We start from the raw sequence: 13178 nt of genomic DNA on the forward strand, positions 1-13178 counted from the left end.
CAGACGTTTTGTTATTTGGTTGCAGGGTTGTTTGAAAGAGACCATCTTCATCCTACGCCTCCCACGGATTGATAAACCTTAGGTCATCCACTTGAGGGAAAATTGCTACTGTCCTACAAAACTCTACGCTTGGAGGCCCAACACGAGTCTACAAGAATAAAGGTGTGTAGTAGACATCAGGCTTACCCCGCATCTGGTTGATGGAGGTGTGTCTATCCTCTAGTATGCAGACGACACAATCCTTTTTATGGAACATAACTTTCAAAAAGCAATAATATGAGGTTGATTATGTGTCTCTTCAAACAACTTTTGGACCTCAAAATTAATTTCCACAAAAATGAGCTCTTCTATTTTGGTATGGCCAAAGAGGAGGAGAGTCGGTACAAACAAATATTTGGCTGCGAGGTGGGATCCCTTCTTTTATCATATCTCGAGATTTCATTCATCACCGTAAGCTCACCAACAAGACGCTCAACAGTTGGAAGGGCAAGCTCTTGTCATATGAGGGACGACTTACCCTCATCAACGTTGTCCTTACTAGTCTACTGATATTCATGTTATCCTTTTTTAAGATACCTAAAGGGGTCTTGAAAAGGCTAGACTTTTATCGGTCCAGGTTCTTTTGGAAATGCGAAGACAAGAAGCGGAAGTACATACTTGCTAAAGGGGAAATTCTGTGTAGGCCTAAGGGTCAAGGTGGGTTGGGCATTGAGAGTCTCAAAATAAAAAAAAACAAGTGCTTACTCAACAAATGGTTGTATAAGCTACTTAATGAGGAATGTGTTTGGCAAGAGTTGCTGCATAACAAATACCTGAACTCCAAAATGTTATCCCAAGTAGATGCTAAGCCTATTGATTCATTGTTTTGGAGGGGCTTGATGAAATCAAGTCATCCTTTTTCAAGACATGTTCCTTTAAGATTGGTGGCGGCTAATTGACAAGTTTTTGGGAAGATACCTGGTTGGGTGACACTCCATTAGCTCTACAATACCCAACCCTGGATAATATTGTGTTCAGAAAAGAGGATTCTGTGGCTTTTGTTCTTGGGGATAGCCCTCTGAACATCCAATTTCGCAGGGCATTATTGGGCTACAAATGGACTAAGTGGATCCATTTGGTTTCTAGATTGATGTCAATTAATCTAACTTGGATGCCATATTCATTTTAGTGGAGGTTAACCACTAATGGTGTTTTTAATGTGAAGTCTATATATGAGGATCTTGTGGGTTCTAGACCAAATTTTTGCAGGGAACATATTTGGAAAACAAAGGTTCCTTCCAAGATCAAAGTTTTCATGTGGTTTTTTGCAGAAAGAGGTTGTTCTTACCAAAGATAACCTTTTAAGCGTAACTGGCATGGCAGCAAAAAATGTTGTTTTGTGGTCAGGGGAGACAATTCATCATTTTTGTTGTCATGTCCGTTTACAACATTAATCTGTTGCATGATTCATGTTACATAAAATTTAGCACCACAAACGAGTATTTCAAATCTGTTTGGAAACTGGTTAGGTGGCGTTCATCATAAGTTGAAGGGCCAAATCCGTGTAGGCGTTTGTGCACATTCTTTGAGCAATATGGAATTGTTGGAATGGTTTCATCTTTAATACATCATCTTCTCCAAATTTCTTGCAGGTTATCTACAGAGCTACAACTTCAATCCCTATGTGGTCATCACCAACAGTGTGTGGACGCGCGAGCGATTATGTCCTTTGGGTGTAGTGTTGGGAAACGTTGCATGGAAAACAAACAAAATTCTATGCACACGCAAGATCTATCAAGGATATGCATAGCAACGAGAGGGGAGAGTGTGTCTACGTACCCTCGTAGACCGTAAACGGAAGCGTTTCACTACGCGGTTGATGTAGTCGGACTTTCTTCGCGATCCAACAGATCTAGTACCGAACGTACGGCACCTCCGCGTTTAGCACACGTTCAGCTCGGTGCCGTCCCTTGCCTTCTTGATCAAGCAAGACGTCGAGGTAGTAAATGAGTTCCGTCAGCACGACAACGTGGTGACGATGATGATGAAGTGATCTCCGCAGGGCTTCGCCTAAGCACTACGAAAATATGACCGGAGTGTAAATGGTGGAGGGGGGGCGCCGCACACGGCTAGGCAATTGCCTTGGGTGTGCTAGGCGCCCCCTCCCACCTATATATAGGTGGGAGGGGGAGGGGAGGCAGCCTGGCGCACCAGATAGGTGGCCGGCCGGCCCTAGGGCTCCTGCCCTGGCCGCGCCCCCCTGCTTTGTATTCCCAAGGGGGAAGGAAAGAGGAGGGAGAGGGAAGGAAGTGGGAATCCTAATCCACACTTTCCTTTCCCTTCCCCCTTTCCTTCTCCTCATTAGACTAGCCTGCTATGGGGGCGCACCAGCCCCTTGTGGCTGGTGCGTTTCCTCTCTTGGCCCATAAGGCCCATATCTTTGCCGGGGGTGCCTGAAACTCCTTTCCGATGACCCGATAAGTACCCGGTACCCCCGAAACACTTTCGGTGTCCGAATACTATCATCCTATATATAAATCTTTACCTCTCAACCATTTCGAGACTCCTCATCATGTCTGTGATCTCATCCGAGACTCCGAACAACATTCGGTCACCAAATCACATTACTTATATAATATTATATCATCAACGAACGTTAAGCATGCGGACCCTACGGGTTCGAGAACTATGTAGACATGACCGAGACACCTCTCTGGTCAATAATTAATAGCGAACTTGGATGCCTATATTGGTTCCTACATATTTGGTAACCCACAAGTATAGGGGTTCGCAATAGTTTTCGAGGGTAGAGTATTCAACCCAAATTTATAGATTCGACACAAGGGGAGCCAAAGAATATTTGTAAGTATTAGCAGCTGAGTTGTCAATTCAACCACTCCTGGAGATTAATTATTTGCAGCAAAGTGATCATTAGCAAAGTAGTGTGATAGTTTTCATAGTAGTAGCAACAGCAGTTGTAACGGTAACAGTGATAGCAATGATTTTGTAGCAAGTGCAACAGTAACAACAGCAGTAGTAACTTAGCAAGATCAATATGTAGGAAAATCATAGGCATTGGATCGGCGATTTGTTGGATGATATTCATCATGTGACAGTTATAACCTAGGGCGATACGGCACTAGCTCCAGTTCATAAATATAATGTAGGCATGCATTCCGTAAATGGTCATACGTGCTTATGGAAAGAACTTGCATGACATCTTTTGTCCTACCCTCCCGTGGCAGTGGGGTCCTATTGGAAACTAAGGGCTATTAAGGTCTCCTTTTAATAGAGAACCGGAAAAAAGCATTAATACATGGTGAATACATGAACTCCTCAAACTACGGTCATCACCGTGAAGTGTCCCGACAATTGTCACTCCGGGGTTGCCGGATCATAACACGTAGTAGGTGATAACTTGCAAGATCGGATCTAGAACATAGATATAATGGTGATAACATAAACGGTTCAGATCTGAAATCATGGCCCGGGCCCAAAGTGACAAGCATTAAGCATGGCAAAGTCATAGCAACATCAATCTCAGAACGTAATGGATACTAGGGATCAAGCCCTAAAAAAACTAACTCGGTTACATGATGAATCTCATCCAACTCCTCACCGACCAGCGAGCCTTCGAAGGAATTACTCACTCCCGGTGGGGAGCATCATGGAATTGGTGATGGAGAAGGGTTGGTGATGACGAAGATCGAAGATCCCCGTCTCTAGAGCCCCAAACGGACTCCAGATCTTGCCTCCTGATGAAGAACACGAGATCGCGGCGGCTCCGTCTCGTGGAACCTGATAATTCTTTCTCCCTGATTTTTTCTGGAAAAATGCGATTTTATAGCGTCGGTTTCAGGGTATGCGGGGCCACCAGGTGGGGACAGCTCACCTGGGCGCGCCTGGAGGGGGTGGCGCGCCCTAGTGGGTTGTGCCCACCCAGGTGCCCCCCTCCGGTGGTTCTTGGCTCCAGAAATTATCTTTTATTGTAAAAAAACCCCCGCAAAGTTTCGTTCCAATCCGAGAACTTTTATTTCTGCACAAAAACAACACCATGGTAGTTCTGCTGAAAACACGCCAGTATGGGTTAGTTTCATTTAAATCATGCAAATTAGAGTCCAAAACAAGAGGAAAAGCGTTAGGAAAAGTAGATACGACAGAGACGTATCAACTCCCCCAAGCTTAAACCATTGCTTGTCCTCAAGCAATTCAGTTGATAAACTGAAAGTGAAAAAGAAAAACTTTTACGAACTCTTTTGCTCTTGTTTGCATAAATAAGTGTCACGCCCAAGATGCGATTCTATCCCAATCACGTGATGAATTCATGATCGGGGCACAATCGCATTTCGAGCGCATAGCAAGGTGGATATCATGAATGACAAACAAGACATCCCCGAATCAGCATAGCCAAGGATTCTTTAAGACACCTCACGACCACTGTAAATCGACCGTGAAAAACAAACCACTAGACGTTGGACCCCAATATCAAATCATACATCTGTGGAAAAGAAATCTTAGGTAACTACTTGAATTCCCACCTATTAACTCCCGAAACTTTCTGGTTATGCAATCCAGTGTTGGGGATACAGGGAGGCACAAATATCTCACACAACTAACAAGCCCTATGCTCCAACTGTATCAATCCTTCAACACATAACCAAGAAACCTTCGGAAATTGTGTACCTCAGACCTTCGAAAACATCCGATATACTAGTTGTGGCAATACATCTGATCACTCTCCCCAGTACTGGGTGTCGTCAAACTACTCTCACCACAAAGAGTATAGAAGCGTTTTCGATGCCGGCGACCTCTGGTATTCCAGAACTGAAACGATAAACACTGTGACAAAAACACATTGGAGCTCAACTCCCTAGGACACTGCCACAACCCCTAAATGTCAGGAGGCACCAAGACAGAATTCCCGTCACAATGATATCGCAACGATCCAACAATACCCGCGTGATCCTAAAAAAAAGTTTTGAGTGAAAAGGAGGAGAGTGAAAGTCAAAACATCTACGTCAGGAGTCCTCACCAGAGCGATGAGGGGGATAAGGAATAAAAAGAATTCCTACTCTCCGATATAACTAGACTCAAAATTGTTTTTTCTAGACTCAACAATGGTAGCGGTTCGATCAATCAAGGGGGCTCCTAAGGTCGGTAAGGCTCTGATACCAACTTGTAACGCCCCGGACGATCCCGCCAGGAGTAACGACTACCGGCGGGTGCGTCCGGGGCGTTACAATAAGCTTAAACAACACCCAGGTTTTCATCCAATATTATAACTAACCATGTCGACAATAACTCTTAAAAATTATATTAACTCATATCAATGACATAGTCAGCTAGCGAGCAATAATAAGAAATCTCAAACAACAACACGTTGTCAAAACAACCATGATATAATATGACATTAGTGGTATCTCGCTAGCCCTTTCTGAGACCGCAAAACATAAATGCAGAACACCTCCAAAGTTCAAGCAACGACTAAACATTGTAATTCATGATAGAAAAGATCCAGTCATGATGCACCCAACATTAGCTACACACAATGCATAAGCATGACATCAGTGCTCTCAGGTTCTGGCGCTTATTTTAGAAGGTGATGACACAACATAAAAGTAAATAGATAGTCCCTTCACAGAGGGAAGCAGTGATTTGCAGTGGTGCTAGAGCTCAATTTTTAAAACAAAGGTAAATGATCTTTTGAGAAATGCACCCTTCTTGTTTACTTCGCAACCATCAATTATCAATATCTTCCATGCTAAACACATTAGCGGCGGTTCCCAAGCGATAAAGTAAAGGTTATTGCTCCATAGAAGTTTTTGTTTGATTAATTGTAAGCTCTTTTTGCAATTTGGCACTGGGCATCCCTATTACCGCCCCCTTCTCGTGCAATGGCGAGTAAATAAACACCCAACCTGGGAATAACCCACTTAGCATGAAAGATACCGACTACCTCCTGTCACTCTATGAACAATCCAGGCACACAAAAAGGATATTTATTTGAAGTTTTTAGAGGTGGCACATGCAAATTTACTTAGGATGGCAGGGTAATACCGCATATAGGTAGACATGGTGGACTCATCTAGAATAACTTGGGTTTCAGGTTTTGGATGTACAAGCAGAATTCCCACTTAGTACAGGCGAAGGCTAGCAAATAGGTTGAGAAGCTATCGGCCAGCTAGAGTGTAACAGCCTGGATTTTGGCCCTTTTCTTTTTCTTTTAATTTAATTGGTTTTTGCTCTGTTTTTCTTTTTGGAGTGGTTCTGTGGCCTTGTCACCTGGGAAATCATCCTCTTTTTCCCTCCCAAGTGGCTCATCATTCTCAAAACCTTGCCAAGATCATGTCACTCCACTGCTTGACCAAACCCTAATTTCTTTTTCTCAGGAATATTCCTTTTTCTATTAAAGGAATAACCCTGTCTGCCCTAGGTTGTGAAGCAACCTTTATTTCCATCACTCCTAAAATTCCCAAATAATTCTCAAAAATTGTTTGGATCATATCTTTCTCAAATATGGCAAAATATTTCATTTGTCATGTTTATCATCATGCTCAAATAATTCATTTCCTATTCTGCCCTAAATGGCACATTGTGAAGCAAGTGCTATTTTAATTTTCCCAATTGATCTCCAACTCCTTGGACACCTTTTCCTGTCCATATAATTCCCACATGCCAAAATGCAACCTCATTTGCCTAGTAATTATTTAATTATGATTTTCCAAAGTTTCTTCCCAAAAAAAAGCTTTGTGAAGGAGGTGCAAGCTAGGAATATCAAAATGAGTTGCCATTTTGCATGATCCCTCATATCATCGTATCATAGCCCTCCACAAAGTAGAGCTCATTTCATGCCTCCATGTGAGCTCATATTCAATTCTTTGATTCTACCCAAAATTTCAGTTTGTGAAGAAACTATATTTTATCTTGCTCCATTATGGCTTTCAATTTTTCTAGGCCTTCTATTATCCATATAACCTACCTCCACCCATTTTGGGGATAGTTCATCAAGCCATTATTCCTCTAGAATTTTTGCAAGTTTCTGGTCAGAAAGGATGTTTGTGAAGCAAGTACCATTTTGGTGAATCCAATTGGTATGAAACTTATACAGCATCTTTATATGATCAAATAATGAAGGATTGCCAAACTTGAGCTCAATTGGCCACACCATTTGAGTGCATCATCCAAATCTCATTTCTGGACCATTTTGGTCAGTTGCAAAGCAACTATGATTTATATTGATCCAATTATTCTCCAAATTACCAGGATGAAAGTCCTTCTTTACCTAAACCTCTCAGACAACTCCATTGGATCCAAAACCCTTCCTCTTGATCACTAGTGCTCACCCAAGTTTACTGCAGTAAACTTCAGAGGGTTCTTACCGTTTAACAAGATCACTTTTAACCAATCTACCACCGTAGAGGAGACCTACCCTGGATGAACTTACCACTAGACATCATGTTCAAGCCTGTCGCCCCCGCTACATGCCAGTGCACGCGCTCTGTGTGCAGTGGCCGCGCCCAGTGGCTGTTTGTGCTTCGACCCCTCCTCCTCTCATCGTCTTCGCGCGCGTGAGCATGTCCAAGAGTTTTACCGCGTCGTCGCCGTCGTCCTTGACCTCTCTCCCTCTTAGTAAAACCGCTCACCGACGCTCGCCGCCGAACGCCCACGAGAGCACAGTGCTCCGTTTGGCTCTGCTCGTTGCCGTCGTCATCCTCCCCGTGCTCCCTTGGCCGCCTCTGCCCCGTGAGAGACTCCACTGTGCCTCCCTCGTCGCCTGCCTCCGAGCTCATGCGCGTGGGCACGCGTCCGCGGCGCCGGCCACGCGTCCGCGGCGACGCCAGCACGGCTCCCCCTCCCGTCGGCTATATAAGCCACCCCGAGCTCCCTAGACCGCACCAGACTCCTCACCTCTCCCCTCTAGGCCTCCCCGACCACCCAAACGAGCTCGCGGAGCTCTCGTTGCCCTCCCATGGCCGAAGCTTCGCCGCGGTGCTCCGCTCAAATCCGGCCGACCCGAGCCACCCCTCCACTCCCTGATCTTACCCTAGTATTCCCCGTGCTCCTGCGAGTCTCCTCAACCCCAAGCCTTGCCGCCGGAGCAGCCACATCGCCATTCCCGCATCTGCCCGAACCGCCGTCCGCCGGAGTTCATGTCGTCGTCGCCTCAGTCCATTCTGGAGCCCGTGACCTCCACCTTCGGGTGCGGCTCCTCCTGCTGAGCTCGCCCATAGGTCGAGCGAGGCGAGGGATGGCCGGAGCCGGCCGGACGAGCCCCCGCGCCGGCGACGTCCCTCTGCTCCGCGGGCGCGAGCGAGGTAGATGAAGACGACGACCCCCCCTGCGAACTGGCCGCGGGCCCCGCGCGTCAGCCCCTCAGCCGTTGACCCGCCAGCCATGTCAGATAAGTGGAGACGAATTTCCAGCTTTCCGTTTTCTCCTTCCAAAAGCGTATTTCGCCTCTATTTCAGCTAAAATACGCTTCCCTTATCTGAAAGCGTATTATGTATCTGTTTCAGCAAGGAATACGTTTTCCCTGAAGCCAAGGCGTATTCTTTAAAGTACGCTTTCCGTTTTTCTGCCCAGGCCCAATTTGTTAAGATTTTTCTTACAGATAGGCCCCTGACAGAGAAACAAGTGTATCTTTTTACTCCTAGCTCCGAATCAGGTGAATCCAAAGCTCACTTCTTCGTTTCGTCGAGCCCGTTCTGATGGAATCATTTTCAGCATGTTTTGACATTCTGAAAATGACCATTTTGCCCCTGCCTTATTTAGCCCCCTCCGAGAGAGAACGTTTTCGACGATCCTTTCCGCGAGCTTCTCGCACTTCTTTTCGGTGATTTCTTCCACCCCAGGCAAGCCACACCCTCCATTTGCATGATTGCAATGCAGTGACATGGTTTCTTTATTTAAACTTGTTTAAAATATTGTGTTAGCTAGGTATGATTTGTTCATGGCATTTCTCGGAGTATTGTTTGATCTTGATATTGCCATGATATTGCTTGGAGTTCTAGGATTAATATTTTGATGATTATGTGGATGACATGTGCCTTCGGATTCTTAGTGGTTATTATGATTATTTTTCATGATGGTATCTGGTGATATTTTGGAGTATTACTTTGGATACCATGCTGCCTTTGGATTATTAGTGGTTAGTATGATTATTTTTCATGATGCTAGTTGACGTTCTGTTGCTTGGAGTATTATTTTCGGAGATGATGTTTACATGTGGATCTTAGCCGAATAGCTTTATTCTTGTTATTGGAGTAGTAGGATTATTGATTTTCGGATTCATCATGACAGTAGTGTTGTGCTACCCTTGGAGTATTTTGAGATGAGGAGATTATGCTTGGATTATTTGTTGGATATTGCTATGACTTGGATTATAGGTTGATAGATGATATTGGAGTATCAATTACCACAGTTATATTTTTGGGGATAAATTCCGTCATTAAGTTGGTCAGGTGCCACCGAACCGGGCTTTTCCAGTGCAACCACATTTGCCTTTATGGGAAGGCCCTAATGCGGTCTATTGTCATGTCTCTCGCCGGTGCCTCCAACGAGGGAAGGTTATGGGCGTGCGTACCCTGGCCCGGTAAGCAGACATAACCTTGTGTGCCCGTTGTTGTTGTTATGGATCTGGTCCCCGTGAGGGACGTTTTGGCCACGACAGTGGTCGGTGTGTCTTTGGTAGACACGGGGCCACCCAGGACCAAACCCAGAAGGGATGTTGGTCGGAGTGGCCGGGAGAGTGTCATGGCAGTAGATCGGTTTTGTCGGAACGCCGTTGGTCCACCCGAATGGGAGTACGAGGTCATGGGTTCTATGGTGTGGGTACAATGTGCTACCTCTGCAGAGTGTATTAATCTATCGATAGTCGTGTCCTCGGTCATGGGCATGGGTTCGTACTAGGTCCCACCGTTTGATCAACACTCACATGACGGAATGACTTATAGGTGATTTATATGATGATATATTGTGAGCAGTAACAGTTTGGCAGGATGTTGATGATGATGTTGGAGACCAAGTGTTGGTCATGGTTGTGATCGCCGGAAAGATCACAGTTTGAGACCAAGTGTTGGTTATGGTAGTGATCGCCGGAAAGATCACCGTGTGGTTTTGATCATGAGTTGATCGAGATGGTATATTGCTTGGCCGGTTAGCTAAGAGAGATATGGTTATGGAGATCTAAGATGGCGATTTATCAGCACCGTATTAGTTTCATCTCATGCTTAGTAGTTGCTTCATCATGGTAGTTGTTAATCAATTAACCTGTTAATGCTATGTTATTGTCTTGCCTTGATGTTTATGGTTTTTGTGAGCTTGCAAGTACATTCAATGTACTGACCTGGTGTGTCATGCCAGATTGCAGGTGATGTCATGATTGCTTGATTGCTTGTCGAGGTTGCCGTGCGTGCGAGCTAGATCGTGTCCCAGCCAGAGTCCCTGCGGAGTGGAGTTCACCACCTTCGTCGTTGTTCCGCTGCTAGAAGTATTCCGCTGCTACGAGTTGTTCCGCTGCTAGCATAGAGCAAGTATAGTATCGCAGGCGTGGTGTCGCAGTGCTGATGTGCTTCTTTGTAACATCAGACCCTTCTAATTTTTATTCTTGTAATAAGAGATGATTTGTTCTATGTCAAGCAGTGCCGTATTCCAGAGACTTCTCCTCGATCTCTGGGCTGGAATACGGGGCGTTCCGGTTTCTCTGAGCCGGGGTGCCACATAGAGAGCAACAACGGTCATGAAGATGCATTATGCGTAAGTAACATTGGATACTAGCATGAGTAGGATATGAACACAATGAACATAAATATCATAGAGGCTATGTTGGTTTTGATTCAACTACATGCATGAACATGTGCCAAGTCAAGCCACTCGAACATTCTGAGGAGGATACCATATCATCATACTACATCACAATCATTTTAACGCAATGTTGACATCCAAGATAAATCATTATCCACACCTAGCTACTTATGCATGGCATGAGAAACTATAATCTCTAATGGTCATTGCAAACATGTTTAATCATAATAGGCTGAATCATGGATACTAGGTTAAACATATTTACAAAAACAGAACAAGTCGAGTTCATACCCGTTTCTCTCTGCCACGACCAGTTCATCAAATATCGTCATTATTGCCTTTCACTTGCACGACCGAATGATATGAAAATAATAACAGTGCAAGAGTGCCATGGACTAAGCTGAAATCTGCAAACATTTTATTCAAAAGAAGAAGACAAGGTAATATGGGCTCTCTGTTAGATCAAAAATAATGCATATGAGAGCCACTCAACATTTTCATCATGGTCTTCTCCTCGGTACGACTCAATAAAAAGAAAAGATATTAAGAGAAACACACTGAAATATTCTCGGAGTTTTTTGGTTTTCTGAAAAAAGGAACTGAAAAAGAAAAAAAAGAAAAACGAGAAAAACTATTTACACGGGAAAGCTCCCAACAAGTAAAAGAAGAACAAGGAAATCTTTTTGGGTTTTCTTCTTTAATTACTACAACTAACTATGCTAGAAAGGAAACCGAAAAGAAGCAAGCAACATATTTTTGGGTTTTCTCAAAGTTTATAAAACACACAAGAAGAAAGCAAGAAAATAAATTAAACATGGATTATACAATGAAAAAGTGTGAACACCGACAACTGAAATGTGTGAGCATGAATGTAATGTTGGTGAGAAATACGTACCCCCCCAAGCTTAGGCTTTTGGCCTAACTTGGTAATCAGTCAGTAGCCTGCATAGTGATTGGAGTAATAGCTCACGGAGGCTCTCGGTGCGGATGCCTCAGCCTGTCTTGCGGCCACAACCGCCGCGTTATGAGCTCGGGCCTCGCTCTCGAGAACAAAATATCTTCCCCTACTGTGAACATCAAAGAGAGTAGGCGCAGGCAAATATGTGTGCACACCAGAAATTTGATTAAACAAAAACTTATAGGTGAAATTATGGGGCTCACCTCTAGGGATCTTATGACGTTTCATAGCATGAAAGTCTAAATACTGAGTGGGTAAATGTTGGGGAACGTAGCATGTGATACGTCTCCGTCGTATCTACTTTTCCAAACACTTTTGCCCTTGTTTTGGACTCTAACTTGCATGATTTGAATGGAACTAACCCGGACTGACGCTATTTTCAGCAGAATTGACATGGTGTTATTTTTGTGCAGAAACAAAAGTTCTCGGAATGACCTAAAAATCATCGGAGAATTATTTTGGGACATATAAAAAATACTGGCGAAAGAATCAAGGCCAGGGGGCCCACACCCTGTCCACGAGGGTGGGAGGCGCGCCTGCCCCCTGGGCGCGCCCCCTGCCTCGTGGGCCCCCCGGAGGTCCACCGACCTCAACTCCAACTCCATATATTGGTGTTCGGGGAGAAAAAATCAGAGAGAAGGATTCATCGCTTTATTACGATATGGAGCCGCCGCCAAGCCCTAACTCTCTCGGGAGGGCTGATCTGGAGTCCGTTCGAGGCTCCGGAGAGGGGATTCCGTCGCCATCGTCATCATCAACCATCCTCCATCACCAATTTCATGATGCTCACCGCCGTGCGTGAGTAATTCCATCATAGGCTTGCTGGACGGTGATGGGTTGGATGAGATTTATCATGTAATCGAGTTAGTTTTGTTAGGGTTTGATACCTAGTATCCACTAGGTTCTGAGATTGATGTTGCTATGACTTTGCTATGCTTAATGCTTGTCACTAGGGCCCGAGTGCCATGATTTCAGATCTGAACCTATTATGTTTTCATGAATATATGTGAGTTCTTGATCCTATCTTGCAAGTCCATAGTCACCTACTATGTGTTATGATCCGGCAACCCCGAAGTGACAATAATCGGGACCACTCCCGGTGATGACCGTAGTTTGAGGAGTTCATGTATTCACCATGTGTTAATGCTTTGGTCCGGTACTCTATTAAAAGGAGGCCTTAATATCCCTTAGTTTCCAATAGGACCCCGCTGCCACGGGAGGGTAGGACAAAAGATGTCATGCAAGTTCTTTTCCATAAGCACGTATGACTATATTCGGAATACATGCCTACATTACATTGATGAATTGGAGCTAGTTCTGTGTCACCCTATGTTATAACTGTTGCATGAATAATCGCATCCGGCATAATTCTCCATCACCGATCCAATGCCTACGAGCTTTTCACATATTGTTCTCCGTTTAGTTACTTTTCCGTTGC

General features: G+C 44.6%; 1 long non-coding RNA gene across 1 annotated transcript; it reads left to right on the plus strand.

Annotated features, from left to right (window-relative positions):
• Positions 1-7660: 7660 nt before the first annotated feature.
• LOC141042415 (uncharacterized) lies at positions 7661-10610 on the plus strand. Its single transcript, XR_012205110.1, has 3 exons — positions 7661-8644; positions 8752-8831; positions 10342-10610. It is a non-coding gene; the product is annotated as an uncharacterized lncRNA (long non-coding RNA).
• The last annotated feature ends 2568 nt before the right edge of the window (positions 10611-13178 follow it).

Source organism: Aegilops tauschii, chromosome 3, assembly GCF_002575655.3.
Source record: "Aegilops tauschii subsp. strangulata cultivar AL8/78 chromosome 3, Aet v6.0, whole genome shotgun sequence".
Classification (NCBI taxonomy): domain Eukaryota; kingdom Viridiplantae; phylum Streptophyta; class Magnoliopsida; order Poales; family Poaceae; genus Aegilops; species Aegilops tauschii.